The sequence below is a fragment of the Syngnathoides biaculeatus genome, chromosome 21 (genome assembly GCF_019802595.1).
Source record: "Syngnathoides biaculeatus isolate LvHL_M chromosome 21, ASM1980259v1, whole genome shotgun sequence".
Taxonomy (NCBI): Eukaryota; Metazoa; Chordata; class Actinopteri; order Syngnathiformes; family Syngnathidae; genus Syngnathoides; species Syngnathoides biaculeatus.
This window is the reverse complement of record NC_084660.1, coordinates 725,368-736,221: the sequence shown is the minus strand read 5'-3', so window position 1 is coordinate 736,221 and position 10,854 is coordinate 725,368. Positions and strand designations below refer to the sequence as shown.

General features: G+C 42.5%; 2 long non-coding RNA genes across 4 annotated transcripts in view; one reads left to right on the top strand and one right to left on the bottom strand.

Annotated features, from left to right (window-relative positions):
- LOC133494396 (uncharacterized) overlaps positions 1-10,854 on the top strand; it is a 322,682-nt gene that overhangs the window by 306,516 nt on the left and 5,312 nt on the right. The window lies entirely within an intron of this gene.
- Positions 8,265-10,706, bottom strand: LOC133494444 (uncharacterized). The gene is made up of 4 exons (XR_009793304.1): positions 10,584-10,706; positions 10,347-10,493; positions 8,461-8,574; positions 8,265-8,392 (listed from the first exon to the last, which is right to left on the bottom strand). It is a non-coding gene; the product is annotated as an uncharacterized LOC133494444 (long non-coding RNA).

Below are 10,854 nucleotides of genomic sequence, written 5' to 3'. Positions count from 1 at the left end.
TGTGGGCCACGTACCCCTTGTGGCGTTCATCAGGACAATATGGAGGAGAATCTGACCACAAACTGAACAGGGAAAAGGTTTCTCTCCAGTGTGTCTTCTGTGCCATTTGGTTTTGGGTAAAAATTCTCCCACAGAGATAATTTCCCTCATTTGTTGTCAGTGGGAGTGTCATATCATGTTCTGACTTTTTATCATCTCTTCATCCTGTCAACACGATCTGATAGAGGAGCTCAGAGGCAATTTCCTTGTGATCCTCCACATTGCCCCAGCTGTGCTGTTCTTTTTTACTTTGGCCATTTGCTTTGAGTTGAGAGCATTTTGTTCATGGATGGTCCCCAAATTCATTCATTCCTTTTTAATGGAGAAAATGTCTTTGATGTACTGTACAAGCAAATTGAGTCAAACTCAGTTTTAACAAGTGTCATTTATTAAAGATCACAAATACACAACTACTCAATCAAAAGTTTGCTTATTTGATGTTGACATCATTAAAACATTGAACAAAATACATAGCGTTTAAAATATAAGTCTCCATGGTGCAAATTGAAATTGTTCAAGATGACATGTCATACCTTGCTGTCATCCGTCATCGCACCACATGAATAACAGCTCATACTCAAAAATTATGTCAACCACTTATTTAATATGTGGAAAAATCCATTTATTTGGGTGTCATCATTAAAATCATAAAAACACGGCAGGCCTCTTGCTTGAAGCCAAAATCAGTCAACAATCTTCACCAAAATTTATGACTACATCTCTACTCTTGGCAATTTCAACCTCAGAAACATTACTGCAATTGGCCCAATATTTTGTATGGATCAAATAAGGGAAGCACTGTGGAGTACCTGTAGAGCGTTGGCCTCACAGTTCTGAGGACCGAGGCTCAAATCCTGGACCCGACTGTGCTGCATGTTCTCTCAGTGACTGCGTGGGTTTTCTCCGGGTACTCCGGTTTCCTCCCACATCCCAACAACATGCACGAATTGGACACTCTAAATTGCTCTCGACTGTTGTCTGTTTCCATGTGCCGAGATTGGCTAGCAACCAATTGATGGTCTACCCTGAGGCCTCCTTGAAGATTCCTCGGATTGGCTCAAGCAAATACTCCTGCAACCCTGGTGAGGATAAGCGGCTCAGAAAATGGATGGATGGATATACCTTGAATGGGTTCCTCAAGAGCTCTTATTCTGGTGAGATGTTTAAAACATTTAAGTTGTGAAAAGGTGAACTTTCATTGAATTTATCTTCACATTGTTACAGAAATAAGAGCTCCTTGTGTTACACTGTATTTTTCAGACAGATATTTGTGTGTTGGATTTCAATGCTGAAAAATAATGTTCGAAATTTGAATTCATACTCTGATGGTGTAACTCCAGTTCAGTCACTCCGGACACGTTGCTCTTTTTCACAGGCCTTTATTCGCACGTCAACAAGCTTTCATTTCAAGATGCTTGGATGCTTGAAGCCGTACGAACTGGATACAAAACTAAATACATCCACATTAAAATTCATACGACACAAATAAATGACAAAACACAAGCAATAAACACACCTCGTTGACCTTCTGACCAAACGGAGTTATTTTTCTTGCTTCTCTCTCTCCCGTCGAATCTTTGCCGCTGAAATACTGTTTGTACAGGAAGTGCCCCAAAATAAGCGTCCTCACACCAACAACATTGGTGAACAAGGTTCCGCTACATAAACGTGAACTAACAAAAAGTAAATGTTTTCTCTAAAGAACATAAATTCTTCTCTAATTTAATCCGCACTTTAATTCATACAAATAAATAAACACTTAAATTAAACATTAAGTATTATAACTGACACTTATGGCAGCTACAGATGGCAATGAATTTCTTCCATATTCGTGTTTTGTAAATTTGTTTTTGTAATTTTACGGACATTCTCGTTTGTTTTGTGTTTTCTGGAAGGTTCCACGATGTGTTTTGTTCGTCACCTTCAGGGCACTGTAGTTCCGAACGCAATTCCGGCGAGTGAAGCAGTTTGCTGGTCCTCTTGACAGCGCACGAGCAACGATTTCTGTTGTGTATAACTGGAGTTGTGACGTTCGCCTGATGCGAGTTTTCTTTTCCAAAGATGATGAGGGGAAAACCGCGCCCCCAAACCATTTGATTGGCCCCTGCAACGCCTTCTTCTTCTCTTGGCTGCTTCTGCCTATTTGGAGCCGAGTACACGACACGCGACACCGTCGGTCACCGAGGGAAATGCATCCCCGACGGATGCTGAACACCTGCTGACACTGTGAAACAAGGGGAAGAGGTACAAGTTGTAGGTAGTATTTCGCGCCAGAAGGACACACAGTCATTATTCACAGCAACATCATGCCGCGGTGTTTACACTGCAAGCGACATCAATTGTCAACCTTTGGAGGTAAGGACTACACTTAATGCTCTAATAATATTAACGTTCAAATGGGTACGTTTACATTGTGATAGCTAATTTACTGCATGCACTTTGCTATGCATATGGCCGTTTGCGAAAATGCATGTTTTCTTCAGAAACCAAATATGGTTTCCTTGCAGGATTCAGGGATTATTGTGCCATGATTCTTCTTCTTCTTTTCCTTTCGGCTTGTCCCGTTAGGGGTCGCCACAGCGTGTCATCTTTTGCCATCTTAGCCTATCTCCTGCATCTTCCTCTCGAACCCCAACTGCCCTCATGTCTTCCCTCACCACATCCATCAACCTTCTCTTTGGTCTTCCTCTCGCCCTTTTGCCCGGCAGCTCCATCCTCAGCATCCTTCTACCAATATTCTCACTCTCTCGCCTCTGAACATGTCCAAACCATCGAAGTCTGCTCTCTCGAATCTTGTCTCCAAAACATCCAGCTTTGGCTGTCCCTCTAATGAGCTCATTTCTAATCCTATCCAACCTGGTCACTCCGAGCGAGAACCTCAACATCTTCATTTCTGCCACCTCCAGTTCAGCTTCCTGTTGTTTCTTCAGTGCCACTGTCTCTAATCCGTACATCATGGCCGGCCTCACCACTGGTTTGTAAACTTTGCCCTTCATCCTAGCAGACACTCTTCTGTCACATAACACACCAGACACCTTTCGCCAGCTGTTCCAACCTGCTTGGACCCGTTTCTTCACTTCCTGACCACACTCTCCATTGTTCTGTATTGTTGACCCTAAATATTTGAAGTCGTCCACCCTTGCTATCTCTTCTCCCTGTAGCCTCACTCTTCCTCCTCCACTTTTCTCATTCACGCACATATATTCTGTTTTACTTCGGCTAATCTTCATTCCTCTCCTTTCCAGTGCATGTCTCCATCTTTCTAATTGTTCCTCTGCATGCTCCCTGCTTTCACTGCATATCATAATATCATCTGCGAACATCATGGTCCAAGGGGATTCCAGTCTAACCTCATCTGTCAGCCTATCCATTACCACTGCAAACAGGAAGGGGCTCAGAGCTGATCCCTGATGCAGTCCCACCTCCACCTTAAATTCCTCTGTCACACCTAAGGCACACCTCACCATTGTTCTGCTGCCATCATACATGTCCTGTACTATTTTAACATACTTCTCTGCCACACCAGACTTACGCATGCAGTACCACAGTTCCTCTCTTGGTACTCTGTCATAGGCTTTCTCTAGATCCACAAAGACACAATGTAGCTCCTTCTGACCTTCTCTGTACTTTTCCACGAGCATCCTCAAGGCAAATAATGCATCTGTGGTACTCTTTCTAGGCATGAAACCATACTGTTGCTCGCAGATACTTACTTCTGTCCTGAGTCTAGCCTCCACTACTCTTTCCCATAACTTCATTGTGTGGCTCATCAACTTTATTCCTCTATAGTTCCCACAGCTCTGAACATCCCCTTTGTAAGATGAACGCTCATATTTGTTTGGCACAGTTTTTACGCCGGATGCCCTTCCTTACGCAACCCTCTGCATTTATCCGGGCTTGGGACCGGCCTACAGATTGCACTGGTTTGTGCCCCCATAGGGCTGCATTGAACCAAACGCTTGCTCCATAATTACACAAAATGTTTTCTAGCGCTCCTCTGCAGAAGGAGCAAAGTGAAGAGAATTGAATTCACTCCGCGATGTTTCTCTCCTCTGGACACAAAGTGGGCTGAGGAGACGACACCCGGAAAAATTACAAAACACTCTGGTGACCCAAAGTAAAAATGACAAGACTGCTCCATTATCCTCCATCCAAAGGACACGCATATGTTGCCTTTTTTATTTCATTTTTAGCTCACTGATGTGTGTAGTCTGCCTTAAGGCTTTTGGATGGAGGTCACGCCGACGTGTCATGAGTGTAAACAATTGTTTTATTTTGCATTACCCCATTAAAAATCTTTTGTTTAGAACAATGATCATTCTGTGCCTGAACTGTATAGCAGCTCGGTTAGAATGAGGTAATCGTACCCTTCTTCTTTTTCTCTCCAGAAATGTTACGTGTTATCATTATCACACCTGCCTCATGAAAACTGATAAAGCTTCATCAAGCATTTAAAACGAAAGCTATTGTCAAGGGTGTGGTCATGCCACTCACCTGCACCTCGTTTGTTAATTATGTCTCGAATTTAAGCTTCGTGTGTTGAGTTTTTGGTGGCCGGTCCATAGATAGGTAGATAAATATCCCTCAACCCCCATGAGGATAAGCGGCAAAAGAAAATAGATACCCCGTGACCTTTGTGAGGATAAGCAGCAAAAGAAAATGGATACCCCGTGACCTTTGTGAGGATAAGTGGCAAAAGAAAATGGATGGATAGATACCCTGTGACCCTCGTGAGGATAGGCGGCAGAAGAAAATTGATACCCCGCAACCCTCATGAGGATAAGCAGCAAAAGAAATTGATAGATACCCCGTGATCCTCGTGAGGATAAGCAGCAAAAGAATGGATACTCTCCGACCCTCATGAGGATAAGCGGCAAAAGAAAATGGATAGATACCCCGCGACCCAGTCAGTAGACAGCACAGCACTCCTGCGCCGCTGAATTGACCCCTCCGTACAGGGCACTTAACCAGGCCTCCTGAAGTTACGTCACCCCCCCGTGTGCCAACCTCAGACAAACAATTAGCAAAAATATCGGCACAGCAAGAAAAGAATAGAGCGAAACTGTCCGATTTACCGGCTGATTTCTCACTCGCATTCTTAGCTAACAGTGAAATGTCGTTGAAAAGCAGACAGCAGGGCTTCAAGTATTTCAGCGAGCGGTATTTCAATGGTATTTCCATGCATATCGACGGAGAAACCATTGATATTAGCGCGAGATCTTTCCGGAGTCAGAGGACGACCGAGAAGCCACATAATATAATATTTAATAACCCAAAGACGAACAATCACTACTTTATAGTGTCCTCAAAAATCCTTCCTTCAGTCTTGTTGTCTCGGTGCACGTCGAAGGCTTTTAGGACTCGCTAGTCCGGTTTAGCTTAGCTCATTAGCCGCGAACAAAGGAACACGTTTGTGCAGTCAGATCGTCGCAAAATATCGCTCAACACAGATCAAGTGTGTCAATCATTCACACGTCGCTATGTTATGCAAGCGAAGAACTGCTAATTCATTTATATGAGACATATATTGAAAATCAAATATAGGGCATACCTTCGTGCAAACATATCTATTCTGGTTGATGGATTCAGTTGATCATGCGGTCTTCCACAAAGTTTGATCCATCGAAGACATTTTTCGTACTCTGTCTTCTGTTCCGGTTTATTTTAGATGGATTCAGTTGATCATGCGGTCTTCCACAAAGTTTGATCCATCGAAGGCATTTTTCGTACTGGGTCTTTGGTTTTGGAAAGGGTACGAATCGAACTCCACCAACTACCCTTTCAGGATACCTGTCGTCACTATTCCAAAGTCCGTGACTACACCTCTTAACCATATCGATTGCTAAAGAACCCAAATACGTGATAAAACGCTAACAAAAGCTATACTGGACCATGCAACGTTGTGTGAGGGAACGGCGGGGGCAAAAAGGGGGCATGGTTTGATTGGTCAGCGACGCGGATGACGCAATTTCTACGGAGGGGTCAATTGAATTGACTCCGCGATGTCTCTCTCTTCCGGACGCGAAGTGCGCTGAGGAGACGACACCGGGAAAAATGAGTAAACGCTGTGATGACCCAAAGTAAAAATGACACAAGTCTGTGCCATTATTCTCCATCCAAAGGACACGCATATGTTGCCGTTTTTCTGATTTTTTTAATTTTTTAGCTCACTAATGTGTGTGGGTTTTGGTTAGAGTTACAGAAATATTACATATTTCACTATTCCTCTCATACCCGCCTCATGAAAACTGTTTCATCAGCAATTTAAAACAATTAAGTTTGTCAAAGGTGTGTGGTCAGGCCACTCACCTGCTCCTCGTTTCTTAATTATGTCTTGTATTTAAGATTCGTGTAATGATCCCTTTGGTGGCCAGTCTGTGTGTGATAGATAGATAGATAGATAGATAGATAGATAGATAGATAGATAGATAGATAGATAGATAATAGATCGATAGATAGATAGATAGATAGATAGATAGATAGTAGATAGATAGATAGATAGATAGATAGATAGAATCGATAGATAGATCATAGATGTATAGAAACGTTAACAAATCACTTGCATATGTAGAAGGTTCATGAAACGCCCGAGTCAAAATTTTAACACATTTGTAAAGCTTGATACTACTTTCAGACATTGACTGACACTTTTCATTGTGATGTTATTTGGCAAGTCTGTCAGTATATGGCACTCCTGTGCGCCTCCCTCTGAATTGACCCCTCCGAACAGGGCACTTAACCACGCCTCCTGAAGTGGACGTCACGTCACGTGCGCTGACGGGTGAATAGACAAACAGTAAAAATCGCAATTACAAAACAATACCTTCTGTTTCATTCAAATCAACGATATATTTAAGATCTAAATACAATACATTCTTTACTATGAGAGACGCCATGCTTCTGATTTCATTCAATCATTCACACATAGCAAGGTATGTCTAGCGAAGAAGTCCTCATTCATTTTTATACCAAATCAATATAGGGCATATCGTCGGCAAACAGTCTGGTTAAGCTTCGACCGCGATCCGCAAGAAATACAATACGTTGTGGTGCAGGGAGTCGAACGTCTGCTAAAAAATATCGCTCAACAAAGAATAAGTGTGTCAATTGATCACACGTAGCGGTGTTATGCTAGCGGAGAACGTCTCATTTCATTTAGGATAGGTGGGAAAAAAATCGTGGCTTCATATCATGAGCACAGGTTCTAAAGTAGGAAGAGTGAAAAGGAATTGGAGATACCCGCAAGTTGGTAAGAATCGATGGAATAATGAGAAAGTAATGACGACGAGAAAAATTGGGGAGGGAAAAGAAGGAGATGTAGGACAAGATTGGGGGAGGGCGCGGAAGGCTCTTTTCCTCTCCGCACCGGCTTAGTCCACATCGGGGTTGTGCTGGAGCCTATCCAGCCCATCTTCAGGGAGAAATCATGAACTGGTCGACAGCAGCCATTCGCAGACAAATATATATATTAAACAAAACCATTCAGACGTATGGGCAATTAAGAGTCTCAATTGACCTATCATGCATGTTTTTGGGATGTGGCAAGGAAACCGGAGTATCCCGGCTAAAAAAGGGGAGAACATCAAATATCCACAACACCTCAAAAACCCGTTTGAACGCAATTCCTCGGAAATGTGGGCAAAATTTGTTTACCACACCCGTGATCCTGGGGAACAAGCACAATGTGTATAGACCGCCGGGCATCCGATAGGAAAGTAGTCGGGGGGGGGGTTAGCAGACAAACGTTTGAGGGCGGCACTGAGACTAAGTAAGTGTCATGAATAAGCGCTGGTGGTTCTTTGGATAAAATAATAATTCATATTATTATTTTTTAATGGTTTGACTGACACTTCCATGTTACTTTCCTCAGCATCTGACTTTACAACATGCAATTCGTCAAGATATGCCAAATCCCGTTATAATGATGTAATGTTTCACAGAATGAGTTACCCAACATGAAATGTGTACTCACTGGCAGTTAAGGGCAAAGGGCCACCAAAGCTGGTGTACACTGCGCTCTCTGAGGTTGGTTTGGATTTTTAGTAAAGCTGAATGTGAGGGACACGGTGCAGGAGACACCTTGTCCACTACCATATTCACATGAGCGGTGCATTCCTCCTGCGCCATTCTAAGGAACTCACAACATTATTAGGTGTGGCAACATTATTAGGTGTGCTAGAAGCAGGAAATATTCAGTCAAGTACAGCTGAGCTATGAAATTTTACCGTTTGTGTACCTGATACTTCATCCCTTGTTTAACACTCCTGTTGTCCCATCTTAGCTCAGCATTTTGTGAAAATAGGTTTCCTTCGTGGCTGATTGAGATACAACCCTTGACAGGAGATCCTGCCATCTACTTATATAAAAACAAAAAATGAAACATGAAACATTGATTGCCTGACACAATTCTTACGCCCTTACCTTTTGGGTTGACAACAGAACACATGCTTGCTCCTTGCTAGAGTTAAGCTGCCATCGTTTGTTTAGGCTGAAGGAAACGTTGACTGGGTTTCCACTAGACCAAGACAGATGGGTCTGAGTTGGGCAAAAATATGAAAAGACCTTTTATTTTGGGAAGCCACCTATGCAACAATCATGCTGTTTAACTAGCATCTTGCTATGCCACACTTCTGAAATGACACTTCTCATTCACACTACATGTAAAAGAAATACTTTATGCATAGAGTCTAGGCCTTTTGTGTACATAAAAAAAAAAAGTTTAGATCTTTGCTTCTCATAAAAAAAAAATGGGGGCACAAACAAAAGTTATGTTTATATTTTTATTCAGTTTGTTTTGTAAAACAGTGATTCCCAACCACAATCCCCCTGGCACATTAGTGTGCCTTTAGAGATTATCCAGTAAAATACCCAATTTCACTTAATAAGTCCAACAATTTACACACCAGTGTTCTCCAACCATTGTTGAGCCAAAGCACATATTTTACATGAGAAAAGCTTACCCCAAAAATACTCAATAGAAAAGACAAAAAGTATATTGACTGAAATAATGATGGTCTTGCCTCCATTTACTGATATATGTACAGTACTTACTGTACTCATTGAATTATTTTGTTGAATGAATGGACAGGTAGATTCCTGTGGTAATTGCACACCTTCTGCGTTCTAGTGAAACAATGTATAATTGTTGTGCCTGTCACTATCTCTCTGACATATTCTTCTTTTTCTTTTAGCTTGTCCCGTTAGGGGTCGCCACAGCGTGTCATCTTTTTCCATCTAAGCCGGTCTCGTGCATCCTCCTTTCTAACACCCACTGTCCTCATGTCCTCCCTCACAACATCCATAAACCTTCTCTTTGGTCTTCCTCTCGCTCTTTTGCCTGGCAGCTCCATCCTCAGCAGCCTTCTACCAATATACTCACTCTCTCGCCTCTAGACATGTCCAAATCATCTAAGTTTGCTCTTTCTAACTTTGTCTCCAAAACGTCCAACTTTGGCTGTCCCTCTAATGAGCTCATTTCTAATCCTATCCAACCTGGTCACTCCGAGCGAGAACCTCAACAACTTCATTTCTGCCACCTCCAGTTCTGCTTCCTGCTGTCTCTTCAGTGCCACCGTCTCTAATCCGTACATCATGGCTGGCCTCACAACTGCTTTATAAACTTTGCCCTTAAGACTCTTCTGTCACATAACACACCAGACACCTTCCGCCAGCTGTTCCACCCTGCTTGGACCCGTTTCTTCACTTCCTTACCACACTCGCCTTTGCTCTGTATTGTTGACCCTAAATATTTGAAGTCGTCCACCCTCGCTATCTCTTCTCCCTGTAGCCTCACTCTTCCCCCTCCACTTTTTTCATTCACGCACATATATTCTGTTTTACTTCTGCTAATCTTCATTCCTCTCCCTTCCAGTGCGTGCCTCCATCTTTCTAATTGTCCCTCCACCTGCTCCCCGCTTTCACTGCATATCACAATATCATCTGTGAACATCATGGTCCAAGGGGATTTCTGTCTAACCACATCTGTCAACCTATCCATTACCACAGCAAACAGGAAGGGGTTCAGAGCTGATCCCTGATGCAGTCCCACCTCAAACTTAAATTTTTCTGTCACACCTGCCTATGTCTCCGACATAAACACATGAAATAGATACATCAAATTTGTGGGGGACAGAAAAAATAATTTCATACCAATTAAGATTAATTGGATCACATCAGTTGGGAATCATGAGTGAAAAAAACTTTTGTTTTCACATTTTTTGCAAAAAGCTGTTAATTTTAAACTGATTTTTACACAATCAAGTTTTAATGTCTGAAAATGGATGATGTGAATATGACCAGGCATCAACCTGCTGGATGCTGCGCTGCTCTTTCTCAGAGCACTGTGAGAGTGTGTGAAGGGAAAGCCGGCTGAGCGATGAGGAGAAAGGCTGCTTCAGCTCCAACTTGGTCTCATTCATTTCCTTCGATCGACTCCACAAACTCAGAGCTCTAACCTTGAAAATAGACGCATTGTAGAAATGCAAGTAAAAAATCATTGTTGACTAAAATATATGACAGTCACTTTCACGGTGTCTGCATTCGACCTGCTCCAATCGACCGTGTCTCATCCAGCCTAGTGAAACGTTGTCCAGATGACCTTGGGGGGAGCGCTCTAGTGTCACCTCCAAACTGGTCAAACGGGGCCGGCACTGGATTTGAACTAGTCAATCACAGGACTGCATCATCAAAAGCTGTACAGTTAGCAGTTGATGCAGAACAAAATTTATTTTTAAACACTGATATCTGCAACTTCATAAAGGGCAGAGAAAAAGTAGAAAATACGATATGAAAAACAAGATATGATGAACAATGTGG